General features: G+C 45.6%; 1 protein-coding gene across 3 annotated transcripts in view; it reads right to left on the bottom strand.

The window, feature by feature from the left end:
* Window positions 1-16,895, bottom strand: part of ATP8B1 (ATPase phospholipid transporting 8B1) — a 123,564-nt gene extending 106,669 nt beyond the window's left edge. For 2 of the 3 annotated variants that reach the window (XM_066247565.1, XM_066247564.1), the window contains exon 1: window positions 16,002-16,454. The gene's annotated coding sequence lies outside the window, so the exon portion shown is untranslated. Of the gene's footprint in view, window positions 1-16,001; window positions 16,455-16,872 lie in introns of those variants that run through there. The other variant, XM_066247566.1, reaches the window with a different exon arrangement.
* Window positions 16,896-24,294: the final 7,399 nt, after the last annotated feature.

The raw sequence follows: 24,294 nt of genomic DNA, 5'->3' as shown, positions 1-24,294 counted from the left end.
CATTGAATTTCAAGTACTTCCCCTCACCCCAGTTGGAACATCTTATTTCTCAAGTCTGGGGAACCCCAAATCATCCTCAACCCCATCATCAATCCTTCCAATGTCACTCCTTCTTGGAAAGCTTCCTGGACACCCCAAACTGAGTTAGTGACTCCCTTCTCTGAGTCCCCAGCACCCCACCAGTCGGGCTAGTCTCCATTCCTTCACTCGCCCGCCCAGGGAGCAGCTAGTCCCACAGTCTTCCACCACCAGTAATTAGACAATAAACTTCGGCGGCCGCCATCAGCCACTGAGCAGGACGGACGTGGTGCCTCCTCCTGAAGCTGCCAGGCCCATGGAGCGGCACACCAGTAATCTCACAAATAAATAAAGGGTTACAGCCTGGCCTGTGGTGGCGCAGTGGACAGAGTATCAACCTGGGACGCTGAGGTTGCTGGTTCAAAGCTCTGGCCTTGTCCAGTCAACGCACATACAACAGCAAGCAATGAACAACTAAAGTGAAACAACTATAAGTTGATCCTTCTCACTCCTTGCCCCTCCTCACTCTGTAAAAATCAATAAATAAAATCTTAAAAAAATAAAAATAAAGGGTTACACTCTAATGAGCACAAGAAAAAGAGCAGAGGCACATGTTGGGAGAAACCTACTTGAATCAGGGGGGTTAGAGAGAGCTCTGGATGAATGGCATGAGCCAAAAAGCAAACCAGTAAGGGGCAGAGCTTTTCAGGTCATATTGCAACAAACATGTGCGACCAGGGACAAGGGGCTTGTCACGCTCCAGAAAATGAAGGAGGTCCAGAAGGGAGCTGCGGGGAGGAAACAGGGGCAGAGCAGGCTGGCCTGGCGAACCGTGGAAAGGAGGTCAATGGCGTCGTGACCACACTGGGGAGAGGCTGTGCAGCTGCTTGGGGACGTGCCCCGGACCTGGGGGCTGCTCTGGGTCGGGGGGGGGCAGGGTGGAAATGGAAACATCAGTTAGGAGACTTCCACGATGGTCCAGGAGAGGGAGGGTGGTGGCCTGAACTAAGGGGACGGCAGGGGAGATGGCCAGGCAGATCCAAGATCTTCTGGAGGAAGAAACAATAGATCCGGAGAGGGGTTGGGAATGGGAGAAAAGCAGCCCACAGTTCATGCCAAGCTTGAATTTGCCATGGGCCATGCACTAACACGGAATCCACTCCAATGAAGTGAATAAAGTGACGCGTGCAAGCACACTCCGCTGTAGCCTATGTGAAAACACTACACCATTTTACAAAAGGGACTTGAGCACCTATGAAGTCTGGTGTCCACGGGGGGTCCTAGACCCAATCCCCTGCAGAGAGCAAGCATGACTGCATTTCATCGCCATGCTTCTCCCTTTCGTACTGAATGCTTTCCTCCTGAAACAAGGGCCCGAGCTTTAGAGGCATGCATGTGTATTGCAATGCCAGGATTATAAAATAGCCATAACCCTGCCATTTTAATATCACTACTAAGAATGTGTGCAAACGTGGGATGCTCAGTTAGTCTAAAGATGGTGCTTGCAACCGTCCAGAAAATGAGCGAAGAAATAATAATAATAATTTTTTAAAAACCTCAGGCTCACCTTTCAAGTAGAAACTGATTGGAACAGAGGGAAGGATCCAGTACAATGAACATAAGCGGAGATGTCAGAGCTGGAAATTTTGCTGACTGTTTCTAAACTAAGCCCCTTCATTTAAATAATGAAATGTGGTCATCTAAAGGTTCATGAAAAATAAGAACCCCCAAAAATGTTAAAGGAAGTTTAAAAAAAATCAAGATTTGCTTGAGTACGAAGGAGAAATACTATCATCTCTGTCTAGTAAGAGAGGTTAAAATACAGCGAGATACGGAAGATAACACTGACTTAGAACATGCTGGGACAGAAAAACTATCTGTAACAACTTAGAGCTTAGTCAGACAAATTGTTAAGAATATAAGGACTGCCAGCAAGACATGAGAGGAGAAATATTATTTTAATGGAACGAAAGTATTCACATATAAAGTTTTGAAGACAATAAATGTTAGGACAGTCATATTAAATTCTAAGGGCTCTCTGTACTGGGAAGCATTGAACAAGGCCTGAGACAACATAGCAAACAAAATTTCACTTGCTGGTAAAACGTACTTTAGTTCTTGCAACAGTCGCCAATATTTATATTCCCTTGCCCGGTGCCAAGTGCAATTAAGGCCATTTTTATACTTACTGATTTCCTTATGACACATGCAAAGGAACCTAACATAACAGAAAATATAACTTCATCTGATAAAAGGTGAGCATAAGAGCCCTTCTAGAAGCCGGACGCCGGGTAGCGTGGGGTAGCACAGGCGCGCTGTGGGTCTCCTCTTGCTGTTCTGGCTTGGTCCTCGCCACGAGCTCCTTTTCCAAAACTGGCTTTTTGTGCCTTATGGATTGCACAGCTTTACAAATTTTCAACTATAAGAAAGGAGTCTTATTGTTTAAACATGCTCCACATTTTGTCAAACCTCAGTGGTCAATTACACAATGTTGGTTGTATTTTTCTAGAGACTTAAAATCTCTCCAAATGAGGGGGGGGAGAGAACCTTTAAAATGAAAAGACCCCATTTGAGTCCTGGCCGGGTAACTCAGTTGGTAAGAGCATCGTCCCAATACGCCAAGGTTGCAGGTTTAATCAGCCAATGAATGCATAAATAAGTGGAAAAACAAGTCGATTTTTTTATCTCTTTCTCTAAAAATCAATAAATTTTTTTTAAAAAAACTTGCAATAAAAAGTAAAAAAAAAGGTTGAAATTAAAAGGCCTCATTTGAAATTTTATAAACCTGTGAAAGGGACCTGTAGTATTCACTTTATAGACGTAAAAATACTTTATAAAAGTAAACATGAAATGATCAAAACAACCTATTGTACTTACCTGCCATCAGAAAAGCCTAAGTTTCATCGACTTCTGAACCTGATATGCCTGACATTTACAGGATGTGCATTTAAAATTGGAATCTGGCTTGACCTGTGGTGGCACAGAGGATGGAGCACCAACCTGGAACACTGAGGGCACCGGTTCAAAACCCCGGGCTTGCCTGGTCAAGGTACATATGGGAGTGATGCTTCCTGCTCCTCCCCCCTTCTCTCTCTCTCTCTCTCTCTCTCTCAAATGAATAAATAAAATATTTTTTTAAAAACTGGAATCTTATGGCCAATGAGACCACAAAAAGCCTTGGGTTGGAGAGAGAGGCACCACAAGGGAGGCACGACAGCCCTCACTTTGACCTGCAAGAGAAGTAGAGGAAGGGAAGGAGGGAAGGAGGGAAGGAGGAGAAGAGGGAAGGAGGGAAAGAGGGAGATGGGTAAGGCTGAAAGATCAAACACTTCCCAAGAGGAAGTAGCACCTTCTACCAGCAGGTAGAAGGATACAACATCACGGCCTTGATTTGAAGCACAAAGAAGTCAGAGCTTAAGAAATGAACCAATGATCACAGAACTGAAATTTGGAACGAGTCTTCCCACCCCTGGCTACTGCCTACCCATCCAAATCCTGCTTCCCTTGGGTTCCTCACCTGTTCCATGGGGATATGTGTCTTAACAGCTCCCAAATGGAAAGGCTAGTTTTTTTTTTCATTTTTTCCAAGAGGTAGGACAGAGAGAGAGAGAAAAAGAGAGAGAGAGAGAGAAACATCAATTCATTGTTCCACTTATTTATGCATTCACTGGTTGATTCTTCTATGTCTCCTGACTAGGGATCAAACCCACAACCTTGGCATATCAGGAATCGTCCAACTAAGTTACCCAGTCAGGGCCCAAATGAGAAGATTTTAAATATATGAAGTGGTATAACAACATCAAGCACTGTTATCAGCCAAGGTCAAAAATCTACAGAATGAATGGGCCAGCTCTGACATCCTCTGAACCCAGAGCCTGTTCCCCAATACCAGGCTGCTGTTTATTACAAATCACAAATATTCATTATAAACTGGGAGACTAACACAACCCAGCCATTTTGAGAGACTAGGAAAATCAATCCCCCTTCCACCCCCACCACCAAATGTCGAAAAGTGCCTGGACAATCCAGTTGTCAAATGGAACTCAAAAACACAGGTAGTCCTCAAATTACAAACAGCTCTACGTTCCAAAAGTTCACTTCCAGGTAGTGTTGCCAAATGAAATAAATACACGACACGCAGGTAAGTTTGAATTTTTAGATAAACAATAAATAAATTTTAGTGCATGTCCCACATATTGCATGAAACAGACTTGATGTTAAAAAATAATTCCTTTATCTGAGATTCAAATTTAACTATGTGTCCTGTATTTTTATTTGCTAATCTATTTCAGGATCACTTGTTCTGTTTCTCCAGCCATCAGCTCCCCGGGGTGAAGGCCTGAGAACAGCCCTCACCCTGGGAGTGTAACATGGGTCAGAATGTCCTTCCTTTTTCAGATTAAAGACTATCTCATTGTATGGCTACACACATTTTATCTCTTCACCCCTCAAAGGCCATCTGGGTTCCTCTCTGGCCATTTTAAAGTAGGCTCTCATTATTATCTTAGTAATGTCTTATTTTCTAAGTGCTTTTCATAGATCGTGACTCTAACATCAGCTTGTTTCATATTTCTTTTGTTCGATATTTTGTTTACTATCTATTCCTGTCACCTAAACCTCAACAACCCTGTAAACTTCACAGCAGGGAGGACCATGTCTGTTTTGTTTATTCCTGTATTAATCACCAGTCCCTGACACAGGGCCTGGCATGTAATCGGTATTTAATTAATAACTGTTGAATCATTAAATGAAAGAAATCATTAGGCCACCAGAAAGCCACTGGTCTATGTTCACTGGCAAATTCCACGTACTTTGCATTCACCTGGGAAAGAGAACAAATTCATGCATCTGCACACACGCATGCACACACACATCTAGCTCTCTGGGCACCACCCATTCCCTTTATAACATGGAAGTCAGTCTACTTGTGACTGGCACACAGTTCCAATTCCTGGGTCTCTTCCAGAATGCATTACATGCATAAAAGGCATGCATAGTTAGCAATACAAGTAGGCATTGATCAGTGCTCCACCAGTGCCTGCTTAGGCAGCATGTGTGCTGAAATTGTAATGATTAATGCTACAGTGTGGCCGAATCTAGAAAACATTATGTTAAGTAAGTCAAACACAAAAGAGCACATACAGTAGGATTTCATGTATATAAAATGTCCAGGACGGGCCGATCCACAGTTAGAAAGGAGGTGAGAGGCTGCCGGGCGCTCAGGAGTGATGGCTAAATGGAACAGGATATCTTTTTGGGGGGTGATAAAAATTTTCTAAAACAGATTCTGGTGATAGCTGTCTGAGTCTGTAACTATACTGGAAATCATGGAATTGTATTCTTTAAAAAGGTGAGTTGTATGAAATATGAATTCTATCTCCGTAAAGCTGTTTTTTAAAGAGATGACATGCGTATTGGGGGCAGGGGTGGCCTGCCTGTGTTTGAGGCCTGAGAGTTTGCAGGGGGTGCTGCCGGCACCTGCCGGACCATCTTCCATCCAGTGCAAGAAAGGCTGCTGCTTCATGCACATCATCTCTTTCTCTTTTTAAATACTACCCACCCCTTGCTCAGGCTGGATACCTCGGTTTCAGGCGTCCCCAAACTACGGCCCGTGGGCCGCAATTTGGCCCCTAAGGCCATTTATCCAGCTCCCGCCACACTTCCAGAAGGGGCAACTCTCTCATTGGTGGTCAGTGAGAGGAGCACTGTATGTGGGAGCCCTCCAATGGTCTGAGGGACAGTAAACTGACCCCCTGTGTAAAAAGTTTGGGGACCCCTGTTAGAGAATAGTCCTAAAGCACAGAGGTTGCCGGTTTGATCCTCAGTCAGGGCCCAGGAACATCTGTCTCTCTCTCTCACATTCTCTCCCTTCCTCTCTCTAAAATCAATAAAACAAACATTAAAAAAAAAAACTACCCCTCTCCTCCACCAAAGTAGGAAGACATGCTCTGATGATAAATACAGTAAAGTTCTCTGCAACAAAGCCTGCTAGGAATATGCGTATTTCTGCAGAGCCTCCTTATAACCTATTTTAAGTGATCTGAACACTGCCCGTTGGAAACCCAGATTCCTGTCTGTAATCAGGCTCTGCCGAGAAGTTATCTTTGGCTCCTCTTTCCTAAATGGTCTCCCTAGTTGGGAGTCCTCCCTTGCCTGACTCCACCTGGCAACCAGAATGACCCTTTGATCATGCAAGTCAGGTGACAGATCATGCTGCTCCAATGGGCAATATCCCGCACTGACCCTTGCCCCATCCCATCTTCCATAAAGTCAAAACCAAAGTCCTTACTCACAGAAGAAGCCCTGCACGCGGGGTCCCCTACCTTTCTGTCTTGTCCTTTCTTTCCCCTCTCCTCCCAGCTCCCCAGTATGAGGAACAGCATCTGACTTCAGCAGAGGGGCCAGGCACCCCCCCTGTTAGGGCCTCTGTACCCAGACCTCTATCCCCTGTGCCAGGGTCACCCTTCCCTTAGATCTTCACGACTCACCCTCTTCCAGGCCAAGTCTGCTCAGCTACGCCCTCCTCTGCTCTACAATTGCATCCTGCTTCCTTAGCATCCCCCCTTCCCTTTACCTGGTTCAGCTTTCTCCTCGTCTGCCCTGACGCAGCAATCTCCAAGCATCCCTACGATCTCTGTCTCTGCCGCTCCCTCTCTAGAATGTGAGCTCCCTGAGGACAGGCTCCTTCCCCACTCTCATGGGGGCCTGTGCTTTATGTGCATCTGTTGGCTGTGGAGCTGGCTAGGTAAGTGAAGCCTGTTTGTTTTAGTCTTTGTAAGGCTATGGACGAGAGAGTCCCCCATGGGGAATGATTGAGGGGATGGGAAGTTCCCTAGGAGAAGCCACGGGCTTATTTCTTTGGCCATTCAAGCTAGAACTCATGACATAACCTGACAGTTAACTAAGAGTTCAGGGCCTGCGCAAACTTTCTTCAGCTTTAGAAAGAGTGTCGGTCCAAGTAATCCCAAATACACACTGGAATTCTCACCATGTTTTTTCTATGGAATTGGGGGCATGGGGGAGGACCTAAGATTGATAGAAAAAAAAAATTAAATGATTTTAATCAAGTTGAGTTAGACAAAGTATCAAAGCTGAGAGATTAGCCACGTTAGCCCCAATATCTTTCTCGTGAGTATGACTAGCACAGGATAGAAAGGTGGAATGATACCCAAGGATGGTGGCATTTGGGCTTAGTTTGAAGATTTAAATTTTTTCCTTAAAAAAAAAAACCCTGCTAAAATTAAACATGCACCTTGGCTGGGTAGTGCACTTGGTTAGTACATTGTCCTCATATATAACGCTGTGGGTTCAGTCCCTGGTCAGGGCACATACAAGAATCACCAATGATGACATGAATAAGTAGTATATTCCCTCCCTCTCTCTCTCTCCCTATTTCTCTCTCTAAAAATCAATAAATAAAAGTTTTTAAATAAATGCTATCATTAAAAACTAATAAAATAAAATAAAATGCTATGATAAAAAAAATCAACCAATGAGTATGTAAATAAGTAAAACAACAAATCAATGTTTCTCTTGTTCTCTCCCTCTTCTCTTTCTCTCCAATCAATAAATTAAAAAGAAAAACAACATTAAATCAAACATGCAAATCCTTATTTTGGCTAATTTTCAGGGCACAGTATGAGCATAAGCTCATATGAGTGTCTATTGTTCTCTAGAAAATATAGATGAAGATGTCTTTAATATAGATTGACAAATAATCATAATAGAAAGGCTTCTGACTCTGAGGTCACAGGCTTGAGTGCAGGCTCACTAGCTTGAGCACAGGGTCACTGGCTTGAGCCCAAAGGTCGCTGGCTTAAGCCCAAGGTTGCTGGCTTGAGCCCAAGGTCTCTGGCTTGAGCAAGGGGTCACTCAGTCTGCTGTAGCCCCCCAGTCAAGGCACATATGAGAAAGCAATCAATGAACAACTAAGGTGCCACAATTATGAGTTGCTGCTTTTCATCTCTATCCCCTCCTCTGTCTGTTCTCCCACCCCACTCACTAAAAAAAAAAAAGAAGAATGAAAGGCTTTCGGTTTTTATCCTGCTATACATGTAAGCATAGTCTTACACAGATGCAACAGCTGATCAATAACTGATCTTTCACCTTAAAGCTGGTTTTGAAGAATGTGGGTTCTACCTTAAGTTAGAAAACAATCTGACTTTTAAATATTCGCTTTTTCAAACATTTAAATATTAGTTTTCCTCACATTCTCACCCTCCCTCCACCAAAACATTTGTTTATTTATGTATTCATGCATTTATTTATTTAACCCATTTTATTTTGGAAGGAAAGTTACGGATTTTTTTCTCCACTACAGAACGTCCTCCTTAGATGGCTGTGGTCTCCAGGTCATGGAGCCAGGTATCCCGAGCTTCTGTGCCCACGCTGGCACAGAGCACAGCGTCAGCCCCATCATGGCCAGTTAAGTGACGGAATGCCGAGGTGCCACCAGCTTCAGTAGAGCAGCTAGCTAGAGGTGACACGGAGAAGCGTGTGGCTGCTCTACACGCGTCTTCTTCAACACAACCACCCTCCCGCAGTTTCCCGAGTTCATCTCTCCAACATGTTTTGAGATGTGATATGGAATACTACATGCCCCTGCTCATCTTCACCGCTTTCTGTGAAAGATAAATCTCACAAAACCGAACAAGATCACAAAAACTACCGTGAACAGATCCTCATGTTCGCAGCAGCACCACTCACAACAGCCAGATGGAAGGCACAATCCATCGACAAGTGAACAGATAAACCAAGTGTACTATACACATGCAACGGGATGTCCCTCAGCCTTGAAAAGTGGAAGGAAATTCTGCCATGTGCTATGACGTGGATGAATCTGGAGGACATGCTGAGTGAAGTGAGTCGGTCTCAAGGACAAATACTGGATGATTCCACTTACACCTTAGAAAAGCCAAATTCATAGAAACAAATATAATAGAGGTTACCAGGGGCTACGGGGGAGGAGAACATAGAGAGCTGAATGGACCCAGAATCTCCATTTGGGATGACTGAAAGTTCTAGAGATGGACAGAGGCAAAAATTGCATAATTTTGTGAATGTGCTGAATGCCATTTAATTCAGTTTAAAGTGGCTAAAATGGTCTACTTCATAAACATTTTTTACCACAATTAACACAATTCCCATAAAATAAACTTCTGTACTAAGGTGAGATCACAAAGAAACACCTCTCCTCCCCAAGTTGTTCTGGTTCCAAAAACAGAGTATAGAGTTTCGCTTAATTTTTACAATTTCTGCAGTCTGATAAAAACCCACATACTATTTTCCTTGTTTTATCACGGATTCTAGAGGTTAGAGGCCCTCATGTTTGTTTCCAATATGGAGGTAGGGCCAATATTTTCCAGCAAGAAATATACAAAATTTGGCCCATCCATTTTCTCATTTTAAACAACCCACGTCAAATAGTTCTCTATTTTCTGATAAAGAATGTGAAGTCGTTTTTTCTGGATCCACCAGTCATAGACAGATCTCAGAGAATGGTGTCAGCAGTTCACTGCGTCCCGAGAAGACAGCGTAAGGATTTGTGCACAGATCACATCACATTTTATAAGTCATGCTTCCCCAGACAGCAAGAACAGCCAGCCAGAGACTGTGAGGATATTGCTGGGTGCCTAAGAAGTTCCAGTGAGGATATTCCCACTCGACTCAACACAAGTAAAGGTTAGAAAACTGATTTTGAACTCTGCCTGCACTGAGTCAAACAAACCTCAATGCCGGGGAACAAAAGCCACTCGACCAAGAGACAAAGCCATAAATAACAGCCCTGTAAATAAAGACCAACCTCCCAACCAAAGGTCAGGCTAGGTATGCACTCAATGCAGAAGTGCCAGGCTTCTCAGTCCCACCGGGGGCAGGCAGTTGGCACTGCTGAACAAGAGTGACTTCTGTGCCCCCAGGAGTCAGCGGGCTTCCCGCCCTGATGCTCCACAGCTTCCAGGCTCAGCTCTCCCTTACTAAATAGTTCACTAGACTTGGCGAGTGACCATAAAACAGAGCTCCAGACCTAGAAGTGGCCTGGGCCATCTGCCAGGGTCTAAGGCAGCCATCTCTCCCTGCACAGAGAGACAGGTCCAGGGCAGGAAGAGAGACAATGTCTGATCTACTTTTCTACCAATGAAGAACAAGAACACACAAGTCAGACCCTCTGAAAACCTCACGGGCTTCCATGTGCAGGAGCTAACCACCAGTGTAAAGCCTGGAGAAGATGCTCAAGCCATTCTAAAAGCTAATGACTGTGGCCTGACCAGGCAGTGGTGCAGTGGATAGAGCATTGGACTGGGATGTGGAGGACCCAGGTTTGAAACCCCAAGGTCACCAGCTTGAGCACGGGCTCTTCCAGTTCGAGCATGGGATCACAGACATGACCCCATGGTCCCTGGCTTGAGCCCAAAGGTCACTGGCTTGAAGCCCAAGGTCACTGGCTTGAGCAAGGGGCCACTAAGTCTGCTGGAGCCCCCAATCAAGTCACATATTAAGAAAGCAATCAATGAACAACTAAGGTGCTGCAATGAAGAATTGACGCTTCTCATCTCTCTTCCTTCCAGTCTGTCTGTCTGTCTGTCTGTCTCTCTCTCTCTGTCAAAAAACAAACAAACAACTAATGACTGAATGAATGGAATTATACCAAGGGTCTCTGTCATTAGCAACACCTAGCAGGCATCACCACTAAGAAACCACATGGAGAGCACAGATCCTTAAAAAAAGATTTAAGTTTTAAAAATTTCTGAATTTTGAACAGTGAATAATACTTTTTGTTTTTTTAAACAGGAGTATGGGGGTGGAGGGAGAGGAAAGACAGACGTAGAGTGGGGACAAAGGAGACACAGCAGTGCTCAGTAGTTCCCACGGGCGTCCCCTGTGCAGGAGGAGAAACACCAGGTGACAGCAGCCAGGGACCCACAGGGCTGTGACTGAGTGGGCTTGTCCCTAGCACATTGACAACTCGGGTCCTTCGGAGCCATCAAACTCCCGTGATCCAGAACTCGAGCCCTGGGTTTCTTAGTTTAGAAGCTCGCCCCTAGGCCAGGGTGACAACAGTGCCTGGTGCAAACAGGTACCGTCGTTTGCTAAATAAATACTAAGCGAGGGAGTCCTGGTTCCTACGCAGTGTAGAAGGCAGTTCCTAGCTGAGCAATAAATACATATTTGCTGAGCGATATCAACAACACCCCAGTAGTGAGTACTCTTTGTTGAGCTCTGTGCTAAGCCTTTTTGGGTTTTTGTTTTTCCATTTGGAATTCATCTTACAACCATGTGAGGCAGTAACTGCTGTTGTCCCATTTTACAAATAAGGAAACTGAAGCCAGAGGGAGGGATTAAGCGACTTGCCCCAGGTTTTACAGCTAGGCAGTGGTGAGAATTGGGCCTGCCAGCTCCCTCGAAGGATCCCGAGTTTGTGACCCACCTCTACTCACTGCTGCCTGTGGGCTCAGTGCGCGCCTGGACCAGTTCTCATACTACTTCCCACTGGGCATGGTTTTGGCAACAGTTTATTTAAAGGTGCAGTGCATTTTAGAAGTATTAGAAACAGTACTTATATGTTCCTAAATGACCAGGTAATAAAAGTTTCTTTGTCACCCTGGCCGGACAGCTCGGTCCTGATGTGCAGAGGTTGTGGGTTGGATCCCTGGTCCTGGCACATACAGGAAGAGACCGATGTTTCTGTATTTCTCTCTGCCTCTCTCTCTCTCCCCACTTCCTCTGTCTCTAAAATTAATAATTAAATTTAAAAATATTTTTTTTTCTTCTAAGAATAAAAATGAGAAACAAGGCTAGTGTGTGTGTGTGCGTGTGTGTGTGTGTGCGTGTGTGCACGCGCTTTCTAGACTACTCATAATGCCAGGTCTTCAGTGACACAGGACTGCAAGATGTTAGACTGGGAATTATTTGTCACTAGGCACAAGGATGGTGATTCAAGAGTAACTCGATTGACAGAATCAAAAAGAATAAGCTATCTTTTTTGAATCATTAAAACTCCTCGGGCAGCAAATTAATTTTTACTTATTTATTTATTTATTTTAAATAATAAATTATTTAAACCTGGGATGTGGAAGACCCAGGTTCGAGACCCCAAGGTTGCCAGCTTGAGCGTGGGCTCATCTGCTTTGAGCAAGGCTTGAACCCAAGGTCATTGGCTCGAGCAAGGGGTCACTCGGTCTGCTATAGCCCCACGGTCAAGGCATATATGAGAAAGTAATCAATGAACAACTAAGGTGCCACAACAAAGAATTGATGCTTCTCATCAATTCTTAATAAGTAACATAACACCTACAGAGGCATAAATATAATTAATCTAATTGAATAGTGCCAACAAGCAGGCCTGAAAATTCACAAGATACCTAAATACACCAGATTAAAAACTTCCCAGGAGATGAATCTAGAAGCAAATATAAAAGCAAATTCTAAAATTAAGAGCTGAAGAAACTTTATCATCTCCTCTTCAGAGATATGGGTTATGAATAAACCCCATAAAACTTGTTCTGGTCCCTAAAAAGCAAGTTCCTCTGCATTCATAAGAGCATAGGCTTCTTTTACAACGATCAGAACTAAAGAGCAAAGGCAACTGGTAGATGAAAATCTCTCTGGAGGGAATTAGAAGAATCACCTTGATTCCCTGAGAGTTATTTATGAGAAACAAGATGGAATTCAGACTAACAAAGCAAAATAAACTATTAAAAATACACCAAATACCTGTGATCATACTAATTTTAAAAATATATGTTTAATAAGGAAAATAAGTAAACAACATTTGAACCCCTACCATACACTAGGGGACTTGCACATTTTCTCTTCTTTAATTCTCTCAATAACCCAAGTAACCCAAGTAAGTGGATATCTTTTTTACCCCAGCTAAAGAGTAAAGTGAAGTACAGAAAATCTAGGAATTCAACTGAGGTTATACAATTTTAAAAGTAAATTAATATAATAAGCCCTGGCTTATTGGTTAGAGCATCGTCCCAATGCACAGAGATTGCCATTTGGTCCCCAGTCAGGGCACATACAGGAACAGGTCGATGTTTCTGTCTGTCTGTCTCTCTCCCCCTTCCTCTCTCTCTCTAAAAATAATAATAATAATAATCAATAAATAAATTTTAAAAAATAGCCTGACCAGTGGATAGAGTGTCGGACTGGGACGTGGAGGACCCAGGTTCGAGACCCCAAGGTTGCCAGCTTGAGCGTGGGCTCATCTGCTTTGAGCAAGGCTTGAACCCAAGGTCACTGGCTCGAGCAAGGGGTCACTCGGTCTGCTATAGCCCCACGGTCAAGGCATATATGAGAAAGTAATCAATGAACAACTAAGGTGCCACAACAAAGAATTGATGCTTCTCATCTCTCTCCCTTCCTGTCTGTCCCTATCTGTCCCTCTCTTTAACTATCTCTGTCTCTGTCTAACACACACACACACACACACACACACAAAATTCTGCTAAAAATTTTTTTTAAATAGAAGTCAATAAATAAAAATAAATTTAAAAAATTAAATATAAGTTAAAGTCAGTAAAAATAAAAAAAAACAAAAAATCTATGGGAATCTAAATCCATTGTTTTTCACTACTCCTTGCTTGAAAAGAAAGGAAGAAAAAAAAAGGAAAAAAAGGAAAGGAGAATTGCAGAGAGACCAGGACAAAAATATCCTACAGCCAGATCTGGTCAGTGGCATTAGGGCCAAGATCAAGAGCCTGAGATCCAGCTGAAACAGGGAACTAATCCTGAACTTGCCTTACAGCTGTAGGCTTATTCTTCTTCTTTTTTTTAATTGATTTTTTTAAGAGAGAGAAACATGGATCCACTGCTCCACCCATTCATGCACTCATTGGTAGACTCTTGTATGTGCCCTGACTGGGAATGGAACCCACAACCTCAGCATGACAGGATGGCGCTCCAACTAACTGAACTACCTCCTGGCCAGGGCCCAGTCTTCTTTCTGTTAAGCCTTTTTTTTTTTTAACCAAATCATTATTTTAAAGCTGCAATTGAAAAAACTAACTCCTACTTCTATCAGTAACTAACAAGTAATAAGTACACACTTGCAGGCGTTTTCCTTAAAATAAAAACCAGTAAGAAGTGTGGCTTGTGGTGGCTCAGTGGATAGAGCAACCACCTGGAAGGCTAAGGTCGCCGGTTCAAAACCCTGGGCTTGGCAAGTCAAGGCACATATGGCAAGCAAAAAGCAAGCAATGAACAACTAAACTGAAGCAACTATGAGTTGATACTCCTCTTGCGCCCCTCCCCTTCTGTAAAATCAATAGATTTTAAATAAATAAAAATAAAAACCAGAAGGAAAGCTTGAAAGTAGCCAGAGCTGCTCCCACATAGATGGCACTTGTGTTCACTAGTACTGAGCCTCATGAGTCTTGTTTGTCCCCTCAATAACAGACACAAAGAATCACTAAGAATTACGGAAGCACTAGCCACTGGAACCTGGGCAACAAGGTTTCTTACCTAAAGTTAAAAGAAGCCTCCACTACACAGTGAAAACCATTAGGAGAATTCAGAGGGGGTAATTGCAGGCAGGCCCGCTTCTCCCCAGACAGTAATCATCTAATAACCATTAATCATCTTTTACACATTTATAATGGATTTTAATAAGGCCTGCAACAATAGATCCCAAGTTAATGAATGGCATTGTAAGTCTAACACCAATATACTCCTGCGAGAACGAAAAGGAGAACTACTTCATCTCGTGTTGTTTCCTCTTCTATTATGCGCTTGTATTCACTATCACTGCAGAATTTATCACACATCATTTTCTAGTTTTTGTTCCTAAAAGTACTGTGTGGCGGGTGGTGGTTAAGTACTTTGCCCGCTTTGTGTCCTTTAGTTCTCAAGGAGTGGAGACAAATGTAAAAGCAATGGAAGCAGGAAGATAGGAGAGACTCTCTTCTCAAGCCCATAGGGCGAGCGGTTTCCGGGAGGCGAACTCGGCGGCGGCCTGGGCTACCCAAGGACTTGGAGCGCGCGGGGGCAGCGCGGGCGGGCCAAATGGGTCGGGTGGGATTCATAGACGCTCACTGGGTAGAAATGTGGGCCAGGGCCCCTTACTTACTCATGTCAACCCGCTTCGCACCCTCCTCCTACCTCTCTAGTTGTCTCGGTTCAGCATACCGAGGCTCCCTCCTCCCCACCACCGGGGGACTAGGCGCGCACAACCCCTGGGATAAGTTGCACCGACAAGTCAAGCTTTTTTTCACTTGGGGAAGAGCGGGTAGGTGGGAATTTAAAATACTCATCATTCTCTGCAATACCGCCCGCCCCAACAAGTTGCCTCTCCGCACACCTAAAACTAGGTGACAGCACCGGGCACCAAACAGGGAACAGAAGGAGATGGGATGTAGCAGCAGGGCCGTGGGAGCTAGCGGATACCACCTACAACCACCGAAAAAAAGTGACCTTTTCCCCCATCATCTCCCAACCTGCGTAAAGGCGCACGGAAGATGTCCGGTGGGCGCCTGGTCACGCAACAGGCGCGGTGGCGGCGATCTCACCATGCGTCCCGGCAGGTGCAGCTAGGTACTTTTGGCCCTAAGGTCTGTTTCGGACGTGTTGGCATCCGTTCCCAAAAGGGGCTCCAGCAGAACCCGGCCACGGGAGACTTCCAGAGGGGCGGCACTTTAGGGAAGCCAGCGGCACGTCTCCCAAACCGGCAAGTCCCGCCAAGCTTGACCCTCGGAGCTTAAACCGCAGACATGTGTGTTACAAATGAGCAAAGAACCCAACACCTCCCGCGAGCTCCCTGTCTCCCGGCAGGTGAAAACCCCATGGACCTCTCCACAGTGCTGCCTGCTCGGCCAGTTGTGACTCCCCGCGAAGGCTCCCACACCCCCACCCAAGTCCGCGCGGACAGCTGCTGCCACCTCATCCCGGATCCCCAGAGCCGGCCGGCCCCAGGACAGTCTTAAGACCTGCGGGGCCTGTGGGGTGGGGTAGGGGTCGGAGGCCCCCGACGCCGCGTCTCGGCTTACCTGGCGCTCGCCGGGCCCCGGCTAGGGCATCCGTCGGGTGCGCGCCGCTCTGCGCTGTCGCTGCGCACCTGGCCGCCCGCCCGGCCCCAGCTCCGGCCGCCGCGCTAGCGCTTCATGGCGCACGGGGGCTGGCCCGAGGCCGGGGAAGCTCGTCCAGTTGGCGGCGGCTCCTCCGGCTCCCGCGGCTCGCCAATGGCTTCTCGCCTCTGCCCGCCCCGCGCCCGCGCGCCCTCCCTCTGCGGCCGCCCTTTTCTCTCCGCTCCCCGGGACCGGCCAAACTGGTTTCTCCGCTCCGGGATGGTGCCTCCCGTCTCCCTCCGGCAGCCCCGGCCACCGCGCACAGCAGGGGCTGAGGGCGGGCCCAGCCGTCGGCCCTCCCTTTGTCCCTCTCGGAGTCGGAGAGAGGCTAGACGGCGAGTCCTCGGACTGACAGACGCGACCCAGGTCCAGCCCTGCGCCCTCGATGCCCCCGGTCGGCAGGTGGGCGCCCCGGCGGTGGCGGAGACCTGGCAGCGACTGCCGCTCTCGGCTCCCCAGATACTCCCGCCTCCCTGGGGGCCGCGCGCGCCACCCCGCCCCACCAGCCCCGCGTCACTTTCCTGCTGCCCTGGGCTGGCCTGGCCGCCGCCCGGGGTCGTTGACCGCGCCAGCCCGGAAAGCTGTCGGGGTCGAGGCTCGCCCGGGACCCGAGATACCTCAGTAAGGGGAGCTGTACTTGCTTGATGCCAGGTCACGTTCCGGGACAGGTCACCGAATGCGCGTGGCGGTTCCACGCGCAGAGGGTGGGGAAATAGATGTTGCCAAAAGACTTCCAGAAACGTATCCTGTAACCGCAGCGAGCAGGCTTACTGCTGAGACCATGCTCTCTCACCTTTACAGTTTGGGGGTCGACAGGAGCCAAGGTGCGGCATGTGAATGGCGCGGCGCAGTTGGAAATTTTGGACTTGCTCGCATGGTTGATGGCCGGTATTTGGCCATGTGAGCCGCACCTTTCTGGCAGGAGACAGCACACTGTGCTCCTTATACCAGAAGCTCCACTTTCAGCAGAATTTTGCTACTCACCTGCAGCAGACAAGTCCGGGAGATAAGAATGAAGGAAAGTCAGCGAGTCCAGGTTTGATTAAAATGTAGTGAAGGAGCTAGGACTCTAGTTACCTACAGGTCACAGAGGCTCAGGTCATCGGCCTGAGGGTTTAGACTCGAAACTGGGGACTGACAGGACACTTCATAGGAGAGGCTATGCTTGAGAGGGGACTCAAAATCCACACTCTTAGGGGTCAGAGTTGCACGGAGAGGGTATTCAAAGAGTATAGTCCACCAGGTTTATAAAAGATTAGACTGACATAGTTAAATCCTAGACTGCCCAGCATTTCTTTTTTTCTTAGTCACACTTGAGCTTCGACTAGAATCAGTGGTAGTCAACCTGGTCCCTACCGCCCACTAGTGGGCATTCCAGCTTTCATGGTGGGTGGTAGCGGAGCAACCAAAGTATAAATAAAAAGATAGATTTAACTATAGTAAGTTGTTTTATAAAGATTGATTCTGCCAAACAGCAAAAATCCGATATAAAGTACTTGGTAAGTAATTATTATTATATGCTTTAACTTGCTGTAACTCTGCTTTATAAATTATTTTTAAAGATTTTTTTATTTATTCATTATAGAAAGAGGAGAGAGAGAAAGAGAGAGAGGGAAGGGGGGAGGAGCAGGAAGCATCAACTCCCATATGTGCCTTGACCAGGCAAGCCCAGGGTTTTGAACCGGCGACCTCAGCGTTTCCAGGTTGACGCTTTATCCACTGCACCACCACAGGTCAGGCTGCTTTATAAATTTTATAAAGTAAAGTTACTTCCCTACTTTATAAATCACCATTACTGTAGAACTGGTGGGCGGTTAGAAAATTTTACTACTAACAGAGATACAAAAATGGGCAGTAGGTATAAAAAGGTTGACTACCCTTGGACTAGATAGTGCTCATCATTTAATTTCTCTAGGACCCAGTTTCCTCCCCTGTAAAATGAGCCTGGACCAGATGATCTGACATGGGTGCTTCCAGTGCTCGTTTTCTGAACCCAACAACAGAGGAAAGATACAGAGGCCTGAAAACAGGGCCTGTTTAGGGATAGTGGGGTAGACCAGTTGGCTGGCAGTGCAATAGTACTATATAAGACTAGTGAAGAAGCCTGACCAGGTGGTGGCACAGTGGATAGAGCATCCAACTGGGATGCAGAAGACCCAGGTTTGAGACCCCAAGGTCGCCAGCTTGTGTACGGGCTCATCTGCCTTGAGCAAAGCTCCCCAGCTTGGACCCAAGGTCGCTGGCTCGAGCAAAGGGTTACTCAGTCTGCTGAAGGCCTGCGGTCAAGGCATATATGAGAAAGCAATCATTGAACAACTAAGGTGTTGCAATGAAAAACTAATAATTGCCTGATCTGTGGTGGCGCAGTGGATAAAGCGTCGACCTGGAAATGCTGAGGTCGCCGGTTCGAAACCCTGGGCTTGCCTGGTCAAGGCACATATGGGAGTTGATGCTTCCAGCTCCTCCTCCCTTCTCTCTCCCTCTCTCTCTCCTCTCTAAAAATGAATAAATGAAAAAAAATTTTTTTAATATAAAAAAATACCTAATGATTGATGCTTCTCATCTCTCTCCGTTCCTGTCTGTCCCTATCTATCCATCTCTCTGACTCTCGCTGTCTCTGTAAAAAAAATAAAAAAGACTAGTGGAGTTTGGGCTTGCTTTTGGCAGCACCTGCAAACCATTGAAAGTTTATAACCACAGCAGTGACACAGCCAGGGTTGTATTTTAGGAAAAGTAATGGTGGTAGTTTGGAAGAAGGTAAGACTGAAGATGGGGGTATCACTTGGGAGGCTCATACAGCAACAGTAGGTGGGCCTGAAGATGTTAACAGGGGAAGTGAAAAGGCAGAAGTGCTTACAGGGACACCCCAGGAGAAATGGCCAAGATGCAGAGTGGCCACAGCACACAACTGACTGGCAGACGGAAGCATGGATGGTGAGCCAAGGTCATAGGCTGGGTGATGGCATTAGTAGAAACTGCAGAGTCAGAAGGGAGGCCACTGAGGGTGGCTCTGTGAACCTAGGAATCAAATGATGACTCCAGACTAAAGGAAGGATACCTTCATTTATGTAGATCAACCAGCAAGTGCTCAATCTGTCCAGGGAAACATTGCCTAGAAAGGACACAGCACTAAAGCATATCCAATCAACAACCATGCCCAGATTTGATAAATACCATTCCTACCGCTGCATTTAACATCGCTGTGTAGACACCAGACTTCACGCTGGCTTGCTTCTCTTGCAGGCCACATGGAAGGGGGAGTATGAACAAAGGGATACAATGGGTATTGTTTCAAAGATTCATTCACTTAACAATTTTTTATTGAATGCCTACCATATGCTAGTCACTGTTCTACTTGCCTGGATATATCACTGAACCCATCAGGGAAATTCTGTCTTAAAAGGTGACAAATGCTTTGGAAGAAAATAGAATAGGACTGAGTTGGGAGAGGCCACGGTGGGAGCCTTCTGGGTGCTGTCAGAGTTCTCTGTCTTGATCTGGGTGGTGGTTATGTGTGGGTACACATATATAAGAGTGCATCAACCTGTACACTCAAGACTTGTAGACCAAAAAATAAGAACAATAGAGCAAGGTTAAGACATTAGGCGTGGGAGAATGAGTTGCAATTTTGAATAATGTGGCCAGGGTACACTTCACAAAGTGTTGCATTTTAGGAAGATTTGCAAGAAGGTAAAGGGGTTACATCCTGGGTGAGAGAAATTCTTTGAAATCCCATCTCACCTGGAACCCACCAGAAAAGAGCATGTTCACACCTTGTCCTGGTGAGTTCCCCTAACCTCAGCACTTTTTTGGTCGTTGGGAAGAGACTCTCAGAGCGTGTCAGCTGATGCTGCTGATAAAGGAAGTAGCTTACCTGGAGTTCCTGACCCTTGTCCTCTCTGAAAGCACTCAGCCAGATTTCAGGGTGCCTTGTCAGGTCAATCACTGAAAGTGTCTCATGCATGCAACAAAGATTGATGTTGAGATGTGTCACACATGAATCACTTGAGAGATGGCTGCTTTGTCCTGGCAGCAGCCCTGATGCCACCAGCTCCACGACACTTTGCACTTTCAGGTGCCATCGTTCTGGTTCTGTTTAGGAGCTACTCCCATTCACCTTTACCTTGCAAGCTGCTGGAGGAAATCATTAAATTTTACAGAAACAGTCATTTCTCTTCAGCTTCTGTAGTTTGTAATTTCCTCCAACTGCTTCCCCCTCCCTTTTCTCAGCAACACTCCTGAGCATTCCCATGAGGTGGGTGGAAAGGCTGGGGAGGTCGCCGAGAGAACTAGCTCGATTCTACTGAAAATTCATTTCCTATCATTTTCTATACGGTAAGAGTTAAGGATAAAGATATGGTTAAAGGGAGGCGATACTGCTGTCTTCAGTTCTTTGTTAAGCTCAGTGGTCATTTAAGCTAAAGCATTCAATGCCAATGGAAAGGTAGTGGTGCCTCCCGAGGTGTATTGTCTCCCCTGCTTGGCAGTCAAGGTGAACTCGCTTGGAGGAAGAATTCTTCACAATCATTGTCTAGATCAGCTCCAGAATTTTAGAGTTGATAGGAAGTTATCTCTTATATAAGCATGTCTTTGCAATACGTAAAATTAGAAGCTTCAACTTGGCCGCCTCACTTTCTTTTAAGTGGTATTTAAAATAGATGCAAATGATATATTCTGTCTCTGCACAAATAATTTTCCAAATTCCTTCTGACTTACATGCTTTCCACTGCCTTTATTACTTAGTGACTTCTTTTATTCTGACCAACACTTTAAACTTAAAAATTGGCTTGCAAGAGAAACATTAAGCATCAGATAATCAACTATCTCAGTTATTTTGGCTTAATATGCACAAGAAGTTAGGGGAGGTATTACACCTGGCATATTATTAAAGTTCACTTCTCTTTCTTTCATACTCATGAGTATGTATAGGATTAGTCTCCAATTTCTTTTCTACAAGGAGGAGATTTTAACAACCTATCTGTAAGGGAATGTAATGAACAATACACTGAACTTGTATTGACAATATAACACCAGTTAATTTATGTAATTAATTTAGGCATTTAGTTAGTAAATTTCCAGACTATCTGTGATCCTTGTTAGTATATATAGCCATGTTTTCATGTAGCTGTAAAAAGTTTGTGTGCATTACTATGTGCTCTATTTTCAATATTTACCACTGTGTTACGAAAACACGATTACCTTCCCAACTTTAACCTGCATCCCCCACAACAGGTACCTAAGCTCCCCCAGTCCAAGCTGTTTGCAGTTCACAGAATCTGAATAGTATTTGTTATTCCCTCTGTTTGAAATGTTGTCCTTGCCCTGACCAGATAGCTCCATTGGTTAGAGCAGAGGTCCCCAAACTTTTTACACAGGGGGCCAGTTCACTGTCCCTCAGACCGTTGGAGGGCCAGACTATAAAAAAAACTATGAACAAATCCCTATACACACTGCACATATCTTATTTTAAAGTAAAAAACAAAATGGGAACAAATACAATATTTAAAATAAAGAACAAGTAAATTTAAATCAACAAACTGACCGGTATTTCAATGGGAACTATGCTCCTCTCACTGACCACCAATGAAAGAGGTGCCCCTTCCGGAAGTGCGGCGGGGGCCAGATAAATGGCCTCAGGGGGCCGCATGCGGCCTGCGGGCCATAGTTTGGGGACCCCTGGGTTAGAGCATCCTCTGGAAGGACTAAGGTTGCCAGTTTGATCCCAGATCAGGGCACATCCAGGAACAGATCAATGTTCCTGTCTCTCTCTCTTCCTCTCTCACTAAAACCAATAAATAAAAACTTTTAAAAAAGAAAAAGAAATGCCGTCCTCATTTCCCTGACTTCCAGCTCCAAAGTGACTTCCTCTAGGTAAGCCTTGCCCGACTCTCCACCAGACAGTGGTATCATAGCATTTTGTACCTAATGGCTAGGGAAGCCTTTATTTCATTGCATTTGAACTGTTTCCTGGTCTCTTTCCACAGTGCACTGTTATTGCAGGAATCAGAGGTCAAAATACCCAGACAGCTTGATGAAGGAAGTAGGATTTAATTACCTGGCGGAGCAGCGTGACTTCCTAAAGAGGCAAGTCAAACGCATGCTCCCTGAAGTTAGATTTTTTACATCTTATATACCCTTCTTTACAGAACACGGGATTGCATGCAAGGGGCTCATGATCTCTTTGTCTAGAGGTACATGTCAATCACAGGACTCCAGGATGGGAGAGGGTTTAGGTGAGGTCAGAGAATAAGCATTAGAAATGGCCCATTAAGGTCTTAAGAACTTTAAAGAAAATGGGAGAGGAAGGGGCTTTTCAAATAAGTTCTATATTCCTTTCTCTGTGTAGCAAGTTGTCTCATGCAACTTTTCAGAGAACTATAGGAAGCAGTTCACCCCTACTGGCTCCCTTCCCCCTGCATTCTTCCTTTAAAACTTTCTAGTAGGTTAGCCCTGGCTGGTTGGCTCAGTGGTAGAACGTTGGCCTGGTGTGCAGAAGTCCCGGGTTCGATTCCCGGCCAGGGCACGCAGGAGAAGCGCCCATCTGCTTCTCCACCCCTCCCCCTCTCCTTCCTCTCTGTCTCTCTCTTCCCCTCCCGCAGCCGAAGCTCCACTGGAGCAAAGATGGCCCGGGCGCTGGGGATGGCTCCTCGGCCTCTGCCCCAGGCGCTAGGGTGGCTCTGGTCGCAACAGAGCCACGCTCCGGAGGGGCAGAGCATCGCCCCCTGGTGGGCAGAGCATTGCCCCCTGGTGGGCGTGCGGGGTGGATCCCGGTCGGGTGCATGCGGGAGTCTGTCTGACTATCTCTCCCCATTTCTGGCTTCAGAAAAATACAGAAAAAAAAACAAAAAACTTTCTAGTAGGAAAACCTCTCCATTAGCAAAATAATAGCCCTTCCTAAGCAGGAAAGAAGGTAATTTGCAATTTCACTGACCACTTTTAGATCGCGTTGCCTGGCCCCCATTGCAAATCACATATAAGTATAAAAATCTGCCTGAACTGTGGTGGCACAGTGGATAAAGTGTCGACCTGGAATGCTGAGGTCGCCGGTTCAAAACCCTGGGCTTGCCTGGTCAAGGCACATATGGGAGTTGATGCTTCCTGCTCCTCCCCCTGTTCTCTCTCTATCTCTCCTTCTCTCTCTCTCTCCCCTCTCTCTCTAATAAAAATGAATAAATAAAATCTAAAAAAGTAAATAAATAAATTTAAAAAAATTTTTTTAAAGTATAAAAATCATATTTTTACAAACTTATTTGGCTAACATTCTACTCCTTTGGCATGTATTGCTGTCTACACCACAGGCATTCCAATGCAGGGAATGAAGTACATTACAGTAACAGTACAAGTCATACAGTTACAAGGGTGTCCCTTACAACAGTGGTCCCCAACCTTTTTTGGGCCATGGACCAGTTTAATGTCAGAAAATATTTTCACAGACGGCCTTTAGGGTGGGACGGATAAATGTATCATGTGACCGAGACAAGCGTCAAGAGTGAGTCTTAGACGAATGTAACAGAGGGAATCTGGTCATTTTTTAAAAATAAAACATTGTTCAGACTTAAATAAAACAGAAATAATGTAAGTTATTTATTCTTTCTCTGTGGACTGGTACCAAATGGTCCAAGGACCGGTACTGGTCCGCAGCCCAGGGGTTGGGGACCACTGCCTTACAAAATCTCTCTGAATGCTTGGACTAAAATATAAAATGTCCTTGAAGCTTATTGGTTGGGGTGGATGCTTTCTTCCTTACTGTGAACCCCTTGAGACCCAAGAAGGAGTGTTATTCTTGGTTTGTTTTTCCCTGGCACCCTAAGTACCTATTAATTCTGTAAGGCCAGTAGCCACAGCTGGCCCATGCAGGTTCACATTTGATTCGGACAGACAATAATGAAACAACAGAGCCAAGAACCGGTGGGCCATTAGCTGTAATCCTAGCTTGCACCCGGCGAGCAAGAAATACACACAGTGGGAAAACACTTCCCTTTCCATTCAGGGATCCCAAAGCCACTGACTTATCTGAGTTTCCTAGAATCAAAGGTTTCTACCTCACCAGTCTCATTCACCTCTGTTCCCCATCTCCTTCTCTCTGCACAAGGCTTCTCCTTCAGCACTCCACCATCTTGGCTGCTTCTCCTCTCCTCCACGTGGCCTTACTCTGCTGTCCTACAGCATGGGTTCCTCCTAGAATGTAATCACTCTTCCTTTTAAAACCTTTTGG

Source organism: Saccopteryx bilineata, chromosome 11, assembly GCF_036850765.1.
Source record: "Saccopteryx bilineata isolate mSacBil1 chromosome 11, mSacBil1_pri_phased_curated, whole genome shotgun sequence".
Taxonomy (NCBI): Eukaryota; Metazoa; Chordata; class Mammalia; order Chiroptera; family Emballonuridae; genus Saccopteryx; species Saccopteryx bilineata.
Note: the sequence above shows the minus strand (reverse complement) of the source record. Positions and strands in the feature narration are given on the sequence as shown.